General features: G+C 39.1%; 1 protein-coding gene across 2 annotated transcripts in view; it reads right to left on the bottom strand.

Moving 5' to 3' along the window:
* LOC306821691 (CUB and sushi domain-containing protein 1) overlaps window positions 1-14,167 on the bottom strand; it is a 418,062-nt gene that overhangs the window by 236,079 nt on the left and 167,816 nt on the right. The gene's annotated exons all lie outside the window — the stretch shown is intronic.

Here is a 14,167-nt window from a genome sequence, read left to right as displayed (position 1 = left end):
TGTGTGTGAGTAAACTTTATTAAATCAGACTGTTTGTGAGGATAAATGTACATATTGCAAAATGCAGTGGAGTGCAAACTGCACCACGCACCTCTTTTTTAAAAAGGTGGTCGGGTGAAGAAAAAAAAAGCCTTGCCACGCACAATCCGTAATGAATTTCACATTTAATTATCATTTGGAATGAACAAAGAAATGAAATCCATTATATAACCCACTTTGGAAATGTAATAGTGTGAATGAGCCAATTTAAACATGTAGAGAAAGGAAATGTGGGTACTCTTTTAAATAAATCTTCTCCCTCAGGGGGTCCACGGGGGCTGCATGCTCTGTTGTTCTGTGCTGAGTCTGCAAGCTTATCCATGTTTGCAGCTTCATATATTGTGCTAATCTAATGACAGTGAGGGTCTTTCAATAATGTTATTCTACTTTAACCTATTCAGGTCTATTAGTATTTTGCAGACATGGACATAAAAAAACGATGTTGAAATGCCCTGATGGCTAAAAGTGAATTCAAACAGGTTTAATAGATAATACAGGTCTTTGACTGAAACGGTTCAACTCATAAACACACATCCAGTTTTCATTTTACCCTCGCTGATTTTTCTGTGTGACTTAAAGGATGATGCTTTTGTAACAGGTGAGAGCAATAGACATGGGCAGACCACATGGAAAGAAAACTCACCACAAGAAAAGTGTGATGCCTTCGAGGTGTGAGCTCGTCTGGGTTCTCGAATGCTTAATTAGAATCTTAATGTGCTGCCCAGAGACAGATTCAAGCACCTGCAACCCACGTGTCAGACCTCTACTGCTCTATTCTTACTTTTTAATGGTTTTCATTCAAATGTTAATATGACTGGTCTTAATTTCTTATTCCTACGTTTTCAACGCCACATTTTTTATATCCTCAAACAGCAATGATAAAGTCTAAGTGTGCATATGAACTATTGCAACATATTTTCTTTTTGCAATATATCATGCAACGTTTTGTTTTTATTTCTAAACCAACCCCTCCACACTTTCACCACACTTGGTTCAGCCGTGTGCCTGCGTCTCTGACAGGGCTATTATCAAATGTAGAGTGACAACAGGTGGAGAGAGAGCAACATTTAATTACTTCACAAATAAACTCAAGGGTCACAGTTTAATTACTGACATGTCAGCTCTTGTAATGATTTTTAAATGTATGTTTTGCAGCATGCTGTCCAGCTCCGAGACATCAACTATTTGAAACAGAAGCCAACTATGTCCTGCTGTTTGAGACTCACACACCACAGCACTGTGCATGCACTTAAAGTATATACTGAACAGTAAATGCTGCGGCCAAGGGACTCTTAATCTAAACAACAGCAAAAGAAGATGTTGGGAGCGGAATCATGACAGTGATTCTTTCTACTACTCCAACCCTACCCCAGCTAAAAACAATCCCTGAGTTGACTGTAGTATAGAGCAGTTGGGGATTCTGTGCCTTGCTCAAGGGTGCATCGGCAGTACTCAGAAAGGCAACTCTCCAGCTGCCAGACCAACTTCCATATTATTATGATCCGCATTAGGTAAACCGCGGCAAACGTCCTGTTTCTAACCCGAGTCCCTACGGACTGAGCTGCTGCCGCCCCTGGAGGAGAATGAGAATATGTTTACGGACGAGGTCATTTATCAAAGTTTAACTGACATGGCATTATTATCACAGTTTTCAATAGAAAGTTCCTACTTATGTAATAATCATTCATGTAACATCAGCGTTTCCACAACAACAATAAGCATGCTGTGTGTGTCATGGTGGCTTCATCATGGTAGCCACTGCAAAAAGACACGTCCGTTACAAATATAAAATAAAGGACTGCTCTGGCTTTGATAACTGTTGGAAATATTGGTGGTAATGTAGGCACTCCTTTTTTATCTTAATTCTTTTTCATGAAGTGAGTGAGTAAGGGTCTCTGTACATCGGAAAATTAAATGTTACAACATAATTAATACTCACAGATCAATAATAAAAGGAAATAAAATGTAATTTCACTGATGGACAGAAATTTCTGGTAAAATCTATCTCAGATTTGGGGGTTCCTTAGAGTTTTTGGAAGCTGGATGATTTTGCGTCTCCAGCTTCAAAAATTGTGCTCAATATATGTTTTAATTGTGTTTCATTGTTGCTGTGCTCAGACCTTGTCCTTGTAATACTTCAATAATATTTTCTCATATATATGTTCTTCTATATGTTTTTGAAATGTAGTGGTTTCTGTTTTTTTTTCCAATGTTGCAATGAAAGCTTTAAATAAACTATCATTGAAATTTAAAGCAGAGAGAACTCCCATGATTCCCCGTGAGCCTCAACATCATCTTTTCTCATTGATTTGATTAAGAGCCCACTAGCAGAGGATTTTACATCTGAATTATGAACCCAAACAAAGATGACATGCATATATTTCTTTAACTTCAAAGTAACACAGCACAGTGAATACATATTCATCTCTTTTGGCCTATATCTTTAAGGACACAAAAAGAGAATGTATGCCCAAAGTCCCACCTTGAAGTATTGACAGAACTGCCTTAGAAAACTACTACCAACCTGTTGCAGTACAGTATAAAGATTAGATAGATTAGATAGATTTTATCAGAAGTCCCACCTCTGACAGGGTAACCATGGTATATGCAGGTTGAGATTTTGGGGTAACCAATGAGATGCGAGATTTTTCACAGCGTCACCCAGCACTGGGCCAATATGCATCTTATAGCAGTAATACACTGACTCAAAAACTGCTCATGTAACTGAGCGTTTGACTTAATCATCAGGGTGAAATCATCTGTGACAGAAGAAGCATTTCATGCATGTGCACAGTCATGAGACACTCAGACTCACAGCTGTCAGTTCAGCGTGTGATGCGGGGATGGTCTGCACTGATATGACATCAGAACGACTTTTCTTGTTGATTAGTCATGAGAAATACAAACACGTTTCTTTTATGCATCAAGCAACAATGAAGTAGCAGAAAAGATATTTTTTAATTCATCTGCTTGAAATCACATTTTCAGTGATGGGACAATTAGACATGCACACATCTTAGTCTTTAACTCGATTTGTAAATCTTCAGTCAAATCCTGAGGAGTCAATTAACAATAACTACCTACATCCGAAATAATTAGGTTACATGTTTGAGAAAAAGACACTTTTATTGTGTTAAGTGTGCGATGACACATTTACCTTTGCAACAGTCTAAAAACAAGTGTTACTTCAGCTTTGCAGAGATATATGACATACAGAAGAGCAGAACATCACATTATGTGAGTGAAATTGCGCTCCAAAGTGAAATAACGAAACAGTGCAATCGGTTTTAAAAGCACTGTGTCAGCTGATCCGGCAGAGCAACGCGGGTAAATTGCATTGTTTTCAATTGAAGCCTGACTGGGCAAGGATGTCCCAGTGGGTAAATGTGTGATGTGTTGATAATTCTGTTCATGCATCTCATCCCGTGGCCTCTCTCTCCCCTGGGTGAGTCGAGGGAGGGGCAGCGAGAGAGAGAGAGATGCAGGAGAGAGAAGCATGGAGGCATGAATGGGTAAGAACCCTGCGTCTGCTTTCTTATTATTGTACAGCAAACAGATGCCAGGATTTTATGATTCCTTTGGTATCCATGCTAAGAGAGCTACAAGTCATTATTCCTCCGAGTATTGTCTCATTATTACCTCTGTGTCTTACTCTCTCATCTATCCTCTCTTCTATAGGATATCTGTCAGAAAGGTGAGAACTGACAGCCAATATATATAGAAAAAAAACAAAAACAAGAATCAAAGTGAGATGTGTTTGTCTAGGCTGCATCCTTTCTTTATTGTCTTTGAATTGTTTCCTTTTTTAAAAACAGAATTCTTCTAATAAGGTAGAAATCAGTCTCACATTACAAAAAGTGCTAATTTAAACGAGACAGTTAGGAGAGTACAAAGACATTAGTCAGGATGAATATTCTCTACTGGCTCTTTTAATGGTTTTGCACTGGCATTTATCTCCTCGCTGCATGCTGCATGCTTCATGCGTACTGGGTCAAGTGTGTTTGTGTGTGTCTGCAGGAAATTCATTCACAGGAAACTACACGGCCATGTTGAAGCTTCTTGTTTACGTTGATTTAGATGTTGTATTGACCTTGGGAAGTGATGATGTTCTGGAGACATTTATGTTGTACAGTGGGAAATTATTATCAAGCAATATTTCCATCCAACTTCACCTTATGAATACATATCTTCAACGTAAAGGCTGTTTAGTATCACCCTGTCAAACATCTATTGGAAGAGAAAAGTGACTGATATCCGCTAAAGGACACTGAAGCAATGAGGTTAATTAAAATGATGCAGATAAAAAATATGGGTTGCCCAAAGCAGCAATAAATGAAAATGATGGAAGGACACACCTCTCAAGAAGTTAGACAAAAAAATAATCAAACCAAGGTCGACTTACAAGCCTTTGTTCTGAGGCTCGCTAGTTCTTCTGATTTGATGAACATTTTGAACATTGTGTCTAATTTGTGGTTTATGTGAGGATGGTTACTGTTCTATAGTTAAGAAACGCCAAATAAAACAAAAAAATCTTCTAAGGTTTAGAAAAATGATCTGTATGCATTGACAGCGCTTGTTGTACCGGCAGCGCTCCCAACCGCCGTTTCAGAGCGCTTCTCACCAGCGCTTATTGTTGCTAGGTAACTAAAGTTTAGTTCCACTTCTCTATGTAGGGACCTTTAGGTCTGCAAAGCTCCATAAGCTTAAAGGTGCACTACGGAGTTTTATAGAGATGTGAAAGTTGGAGAAATGTGCTGTGGTAAATGTTCATACACAGACTGTCCTCAGAGGAAAATGTGGTCCCTGTAACTGTTTGAAGACAGATTAGTTTCTTCTTGTTCGTCACAAAGCTGATCAGATGTCCCGCTCCTTCCTGATTCAGATTTTTCAGTCAGTCGTTTTTCAACTGAGAGCAATGTAAGCAGAGCGACAAAAAATGGGCTGAAGCAGCACTTCATTGGTTTTGTATTGAAAATGGTTGCTGCAAGGAGACTATGAGGAACGATCCATTTGTGTCCATCCTCACGAGTCCTCGAGACCAGATGATGTCTCTTCTCTCTTTGCTGATGATGTCATACACAAACTATGAAAAAAAATCCTCTGACTGTCTCTTACCTGAACATATCACTTAGTGTAAATCTTTTCAGAAGAACATCTATTTTGTTATGCCCTTCTGGTCTGTGGGGTGTACAATATTCCATCTGACACCAATTGGAAGATTTAGGCCTTAAAAATGAACAAATATAATCACTACACATCTTTGTTCAATACTTGATTCTGTTCGGCTAATCATGCATAGCAAGAGTCTGATATTACTCAATGGCAGACGCAGGTCTGTTTACTCTGGGGACAAGAGAAAAGACAGAGCAGGAAAGAGGTTACAAGTTAAAAAGCTGCAGGCTATGATGGAGAAATCTATAGGACTACAGATGTCAGCAGACTCGGGTGTGACGAGGCAGTCAATCAGTTGCTGAACAATATTGTCTTCAAAGTTATTGATTCCATTAGTAAAGAGCCGTGTAATAAGCGGGATAATGTATAGTTAGCAGGTTTTAATCACAGAGGAACCTATTCAGGCCGAGATAAGACCCCTCTGCTCTGTGTGAGGGTCCCTCTCACCTGAAGGGGTTCAATTCCTTTTTATCACTCACAACATGATCCCTCTCTTATCTTGTAGTAATGTTTTTGTAAATAGTAAAGTAATTCACATTCACTGCCAGTGTAAACTTCAGATGAATAACTAAGCTAAATAATCTGTATTTTTTTCTACTTTTTCACTGAGCAGAACTTATTTGCTTTTCTTTGACTATAAAAATGTCTAATCAAATCATGTCATCTGCTCAGCTTTTGGCAGCACAGTATTCTGTACGGCCTGAATTCTTCCTTGTGTCCCTCTGCCGTTTCTTCCTGTTTTTCCTTCTCTTCACTCTCTCCCTCTAGATAGTCAGATGACTTCTGAACAGATTGAACAGAATATTAATTGCCTCCCTAATTTATGCTAATTTATGCTAATCTACACACTCATCGGCTCTCAACGGGCTCGTTATCTAGATCGTTTAGAGCGGCCAGGAAGAGATTCAGTCTATGTGACCCTGAAGGTTGCCAGTTCAATTCCCAATGAGCCGAGCCTCAGGGCCTCAGCAAGTCTATTTAACCCTGTCTGAACTGGAATAAAGCTCTACTCTTAAACTGGTGATGCATGTACACTAATATATAACCAATTAGAATAAATAGACACAAACAACATAGTCAGATGAAGGGCACAACTCCTCGACTGCAGACTGTGGTACACGTTACAAATTATGCTCAAGCAAGTTGTCACTAAACCATTATCACAAACTGAAACATAACTGGTATCCACTTTTCAGAACATACTGTTGGTAATGCATTTGATGCCCTTTAAATGATGGGGAAGTAAAGTGCTTTTCTCTGCAGCATCATGGCATCAGGCTTTGTTAGAAAGAAAAGAAGCAAAACAACCGAATGCAGTGAGAGCATGCCGTGCCATCTTGTTTTCCAGATTATGTTTCTCAGTAAATGCCTTTTTTTGTTTGTTGAAAGGCTTAAGGCTAGAAACACCAACAAGATGAGGGAGCAAAATGCAGGATCAGGAATTAAATGTGAACACATGGCCTGATGGGTAAGTGGCGCTCTTAGTGTTGAAATCTCAGAAATTCTTGAATTACCATTTGAATCCTTTCAAACAGCAGCCTCAGCCATGAAATAACTCTATTTTAAGATCTGCCACTTAGCAACAAGCCTTTACCATAATAATAATGGAATATGTGTATGCCTGTAAAGATTTGCCAGACTTTAAATGCAACTAATGCAACAATTTTACATAAAATAACTGTTAAAAATCGATTAGGTTGTTCACCGATTGGTGACATGGAGAAAAGTGCCTTTTCATTCCCATTCTGAGGCCCAAACTCCAATCTAACTTGGGTTGAGTGGCCACCATCTCCCAGGAGAAGCGTTAACACTTTCTGCCAGAAAGCCCCAAAGAAAGTCCTGGAGGCTCAAACATTCTCAGTTCAGACATGATGGCAGATGCGAAGAGACAGAAGAGGACTTATCAGAGAAGGAGAAAAAACAAGCAACATAAGAATAGACTGGGCAATAGTGGATCTCAAACTGTCCTATGTTTGTGAGAGTGTTGATTGCATTCTAAAACGTTCACTTTCTCACTCCCATCTCGGTTATACGGCTGCCTGGTCAATGGTTCTAAGCCTTTAAAATTTTACTTTTTAAAGGTATCACACGTTGGGAAATTCAAGAAGCTGCACTGAAGAAGAACACTGAACACTGCACTGAAGAACATTTAGAATTTCAGGTTCAACATTCGTAAATAAAGAAGTCAAGTCGATGATGAAATGCAACAATCATTCAGAATGTCACCAATCAGGCAAAATGTAGTAAAAATTAGACTTCTAAAGTTGTATTTAAATAATATGTCATGTTCTTGGTTTATATATATATATATATATATATATATATATATATATATATATATATAAAGTATGCAAAGTATATAACATATAACCAACATCTTAATTTAGTTTCACATGGGAATGGATCCGAAGTGTCCCAGATTAATCTGATGTTTGTTTGAATTTGTTTGAAAACTATTAGGACCTATATGTCGTTTACACCATCTCACTTCAACACCCGTCAAAACAAAAGCTTATTGACCTATTCTAGACATGACCCTTCAGAAAAACCCACAGCTTTTTTTTTTTGGTTTAGGGCTGCAGCACAAGTCCGAACAACTCGATCAGGCCAAGTTAAGTTGAAACAGAAATGAGACAGTGTCACTGTGAATTTAGAGACTTCACGTTTATGGCAGGGCTTGTTGTTGACCCTATTAATCTTCTATTGAACATCATACAATGCTAAATGCTTTGATATAGCCTTCAGTTTGTGTCTTCTGCTACAGCCACAAGTTTGTGACGATGGGCTTCTTACGACTTTATTTTATGTTTGTTGCCATTGTGTACAGTCAGAGTAGCAACTTAAGGAGTATTGTGACCATCTTGACGCATGTGTTGAATAGGTCCTGTGCCTATAGATTTTGCAATTTTATGCCGGATTGCTAAAAAGAGTTATTGTACATGTTGGGACAGAATATGTAGCCACCACGAGTTGTCAACAAAAGAAAGATTACTTGCTTGGGTGGAGTGATGTTTAATATTGGATGCAAATACAACTTTAGTCATGATGCAGTATTCAGTAATCATTTTCTCCATCATGTTTCTAAGCAGCAACATCTACACTCCACATGTTTAATATTTTCTAAGGTTTAATTTGGTACAGTGTTATTGCGAGTGCCGTGCACTCCCATTCGCCTGCTTTTGTTGCTGTGATGACCTCGTTTCCCCACTCACTTTATTAAAGTTTCATCTTATCTTATCTTGTCCAGTCGGCTCCTGTGAATACTACAACACAATAAAGATGTGTTCATTTTAATTTTCGCAGCTAGTATGACCCGCAGACTCATATATGACACATACACTGTTTCAGGCCATGAGCAAAAAAAAATAAACATCCACAGATGTTTTTTTTTTTTTCAATTTCTGATCTGATCAAGCCCAGAGCAAGACACACAGTCTCACAAGTACACAAAAAAAACACATACACACACCCACAGTCACACATGTGACACACCAAAGCACAAAAACACCTTCTGTATTCATAGAAAATTCATGGAGCTGCTAACCGTTCCAGCTCCTCATGTCAGTGTGTGTGTGTGTGTGTGTGTGTGTGTGTGTGTGTGCGTACATGTGTGTCATGCAGTGGCTCGATCAGATCAGGTGAAGTTAAAACAGAGGGAGCAGTGGAGCGTGACAGTGTTTGTGTGTGTTTGTGTATGTTGGCGGTTTTGAAGAAATCCCCTTGCTTGTATTTTTTTAAATAAGTGACAGCACCTTTCTTTCGTACAAAAGCTGATCCAAAAATAAAGGATCATCCTTTTCCCAAATTACTGTTGTGCAAGGTTTTTGGGCAGTATGCAAAAAAAAAGAAACATTTTTTTATTTAAAGTAACCACACAGGAGATTCTTTCCTTGTCCTTTCTGTGTATTCCTGTGAATTTAATTGCTGTCTTGATGCTGACCAGAGTGACAGATGTGCTCATTTGACCGCTCATACCAGAAGACCACCACAGACAATTATCAAGCATGTTAGCTAACAACTGGGACGTCCCGCTCGAGGTCAGGAGCATTGGACGGCAATTAAACAGAGGCATGCTGACTCTCTCGCAGCAGGAGTGCTATGAGCCTCCATAATTACTCCGCCGACATGCCGATCCAAAAAGCTCATCACAGGTGTGAAGATGCTCTATGCTGCCAGGCGCACAACCACTCATTCTTAGCAGCCTATTATTGATTCTTTTTGACGGCTTTTTACATCGTTGCATCATGTTCCTCATGGAGTTTTTCTTATTTTTGGCTGAGAACTAGTGTAGTCAGTTTTTATATGAGACACCTCACGTCAATTATTTTGCACACCATTTTAAAAGTGAAGAGAGCATGGCTGCTTTGACTTTAGGGCTTATTCCACCATGACCAAGGACCTAAATATTTATTTTTCTTTTTTTTAATTCAATTTGTTTTTAAATATGCCTAACACATCCACATGGACTTAAGTAGTCCTTTCCACAAGAAAATTTTTTTATCAGAGACCAAAATCTCAATTATCTCAATGATATCAGTGGATGGTGTTACTTTCCCTGCAAGTGACTGGATTGTCAACACTTGGTTTCCGTATTCTGTCCCTACTCTCTTTTCAGACTGGTTTCTGTTGCAGAGTGGGATTAAATTTTCCTCAAACCATTCACTTGAGACCAACTTACTCCCAGAACCGTGCAAATGCATGCAAGTTAATGCAATCGTTTTCAGATGCTAACATAGCGGTTTTATCTTTAGATTTGAGAGTATAGAGATACGGTAACTAAATAATATTTCTTGCAGTGTATACCTTGCCTATAGTGGCCCTATTGTTATTTTTTACCTTTCTTTCTTTGTGGCACACAGTTTAACAAGGTTTGCACAGCTGAAAAAGTAATTTGGTAGCTTACTTTTTTCAACAGCAGAAGTGTTGAAAAAGCCAGACAAATCAGAAGAGTGGGTGGATTCTGAGGTCTGGACTCATGCGGGCAGCAATGTAACATAAAGAAATGGATTTAAAGGAAAAGCACACAGACTGCAGAACACACACACACATTCATAGATTTCATCCAACATTGGTACACACACAAACCTCAAAAGAAATTAAAGTCCCTCTCCCTCCTTATCCTGAATACAGTTGTTACCCTTCTTTTATTATCTTGCCCTCTGTTTTCACTCTCTCTCCTTCACCTGCATGCCTGTCTTTCTGCTACAGACACACACACATTCTCTCAAAAACACACAACGTTTTGCCCTTTTCTATCAGCTTAAATAGAGATTGACATGGAGTCATGCAAAGTTTCAACTAAGGAACGTCAACCAAGCGAGTCAGATTAGCACAGGGCTGGCTTCACAGGATAGAGCGCACACACACGCACACAACACACAAACACACACAAGCAGGCATGCATTCACATCAAACACGTGCACATTCCAGAAGAGACACACTCTGATTTGCTAAGAACCACACTGGCTGACAGCTCAGATGTGAGTGGATGGCGAGGAGAGTGGGCTGTAACAGCTGGGAGAGTTCACAAAGTGAAACTCTGAGTAAAATAAGTCATCAGAGAAACGTAACTGGGATTACAGGACTGATTTGGGACTTGGGATTCCTGCAGGTGTTGCAAGAACGGGCTTTGGTAGGGGTAGAAAGTTTAATTATGCCGACAGGTATGCATGTTTTCACTGATACTACAGGGTAAAAAAAACACTTTTTCTCATGGGAAAAAGGAAGGTGCTGAAACACTATTGTGTGTGCAAGGCACTGAGACTAACCACAATCAAATAATTCTCCACTGGCTGTTGTTGTTCAAGACTAAATTGTTGTCCTCATATATTCAGACGGTTCATGCCATTACATTCCCCTTGGCTTTTTAAGCTTTAGCTGATGTAGAAACGGTAGCGTGCCACTCTGCATATTTCTCTGTAGAAGCTCTATCATTTCTCCTCAAACAGTTCAATAATTTACACGTTGGAGTGCAAAGTTCAGGGTATGCTATTGGCGTTAAAGTACACTTTGACATTATACTTTCTACACAGCAGCAGCAGAGTAAATTCAATAAATTATCACATTTATATTTAATTTAGGCTTTCTTGTAAAGTGTTAAACCAAACACTTTTCCAACACAAGTATATGCTGAACGGCACAAGTATAATATCAGAATCAGAATATTTTTTTATTGCCAACTACATTTACAAATACACAGAATTTGACTTCGAGTGTTGGTGCAAAACAGTAAGTAGAGCAAATATTGTAAAAAGCTGCTCACAAGGACCATAATTGGATGCAAAAAAATATAAAAAGCTCGGTGAAAATATATGATAAAGAAAACAAAAAGTGCAATACAGAAGCTTTACAGTTGTGCAAATATTTGTATGCATGTGATATGTCCACTTTTCCAAATGAAGCTTTCTTGCTTGCCATTTCAGCTGTGAGTTAAATGTGTGTTTTCCTGAGTAGAAGCGACGTGACATGCCATATTCATATGACATGAATACGGTTGCTCTTCCAGTTTATCCCTACTGCACAGACCGGTTCCAGTTTCATAACATACCAGCAGCGCCTATCATGGAATATTTTGGCTTCATTTTTGTGAAATGGTTAAGATGTGTTGTCCATCTTATTTTACAGTCTATGGCATATCATTAGGTTCAACATTCCTCCTGGCCCATGCAATAGAAAATACAGCTGCTATTTAATGTGAACACTTTTGCAAGAATAAAATACAACTGTTGGCACAGGATTAAAGAAGGTTGTTTTTTATTAACAAGATCTGGGAATGTTCCTAAATTATTGCTGCAATGATCCAGTGAAGAAAAGTACCACACAAACCAGGTTTAGCATAGAGAATTATGTAGAGTACAGGTTCACTCTGCATTGATCTTTGTTATACACAATACTTGACCTTTCTCGCCCTCCACTCTTTGTCTTTCTCTCTGAATATTAACGAGCTGACAGCAATGTGGCCATTAATATTAACAGTCTCCATGCATATGTAATGACATTTAGACATAATGGATTCAGCACTTCCTCTGAAGGGATGCCGGGACTTATGAACAATGAAAATATACCTTTTCCTCACCACACAATAGCTATATTGTGAGGCCAAGGTTTCTGCATTCATTTATATAGTTATCATCATCAGGGGTTGGATGGACATCTTGAACCGCAAAGCAAACATTCCTGTCTATTCTCTCTACCTCTGTCTGGCTCTCCACCTGGCCTGCTTTTCAGGGAGTTGTGTAGTTAAATAATTGAGGCGGTGGGTGCGTTGTGTCTATGTTAAAATAGAGCCGACGTTTGCAGTGGAGCACTTGATAGCTGACCTCTTCAACCTTCCAGATCCAAGTCTGGATAAATTCTCTGCACTGCTGCGCATACACTACCAGAGTCATCAACTATGCTACCAGCCATTCATGTCATAGCAGGTTGCCTTGTGTTCTCACCTGTGTGGGAGAAAATGCCATAACTGGTTTGTTAATTTACCTTTGTTGAGCACTCTGACACTGCAGGTAATTTAACAACATTTCTTGGAAGCTTATTTTAAAACTCTCTCCTTAGGCTCATGTTTTAATTTATTTCCCGCCCTCCCAGCTCTCTTTCCCACAGAGGAGAGCGATGCAGTTGAAAGTGGAGCACTGTTACAATCAAGTGTTCAGACAAGAGCCGGCATTGACAGTGGAGTGGAGAGTAGCTAAGAGCAGAGCTCTACTTGGCTTCTGCAGTCAGGTCTGTCTGGACTTTTAGACACTTGAATACATAAACTACACGCTGAGTATTTAAAACTGCACATGTTAAGTGAAAAGAAGAATGAATGAGAGTACATCCAAAACTAAGTTCAGACCAAGTGACAGCCTCTTGGTGTTAAAAAATGAAGCCAACCTGGTTGGGCAAAAACCTGCAGTTCCTCAAGTCTCCTCTTGAGGTTTGAAGCCATTATGTCCCATATCAAAATGCCAACTTTTCAGCAGAAATAAACGTGTTTACAGCCTCCTTCAACAAACATATTTGGTATTGATAGCTCATTTCTTATTGGTTCACGATGTATCAGGCTGAATTTCTTTCAAACTGATCTGTTTTGATTGTTTGATCATGAAAGCTAAGAATGAGTTATAAAATTGCACAGTTAAGGACTTAAATAAGTTGACAAACAGGTGGACATAATGTAGCTGTTTGCCAGGAGTCTTAACAGCCGTCTCAGCTCTTTGCCGATTGAAAGTTAGATTGAGATAGCATTTCCAATATGGTGAAAGGCCAACAAGCTTTAGAAACCAGTGGGGGGTGTCACAGTCTGTTTTACACAGTTTATGATTCAAAGCCAAGGTGCTCACAAAGGTTGTTCTAAAATGTCTTCATACATTAGCTATGTTGGACATTTTGCATTAAACAGTGGCATAAAAATGAAGCTCAGCACAAGTTCAATAGGGAAGACTGTTTCTGTCTGTCTGTCTGTCTGTCTGTCTTGATAACCATGTTTTCATATTTTAAAAGTATCCTACATTTAGTATCAATAATGTCCTTGACCAGCCTCTCCTAAGTCCACCCCTCATCACATCCTGCACACTTTCCTTCACCACCAGTGTCTGGACCTCCAGCAGGGGGGTATCCGATACTACTGTCGGCCTTCCCCCTTCAAGTACCCCTTCAAGTACATGAAGACATCATAATGGAGTCTATTTACCAAATACATTGCACATTTATCCTTCCTTAACTTTCTTAATAAAAAACTCTTCACTCTTAATTAAGTCTCTCCTGATTGAACGGAGACGAAGAATATAAACATTCAGCTTTAGATTTGTATCGACACATTGGGCGCTAAAGGCTCTGTCATTTACACAGGTGGACGTGTTACAGGCTTAACAGCCGAACAACTTTAGCACCACTATTCCAGCTCCATACTATTTTACAAAGATAGCATACGTAAGTGCACGAGAGGAGTTAAAACCTATCTTGAACAGGTTTA

Source organism: Symphodus melops, assembly GCF_947650265.1.
Source record: "Symphodus melops genome assembly, chromosome: 3".
Lineage (NCBI taxonomy): Eukaryota > Metazoa > Chordata > Actinopteri > Labriformes > Labridae > Symphodus > Symphodus melops.
Note: the sequence above shows the minus strand (reverse complement) of the source record. Positions and strands in the feature narration are given on the sequence as shown.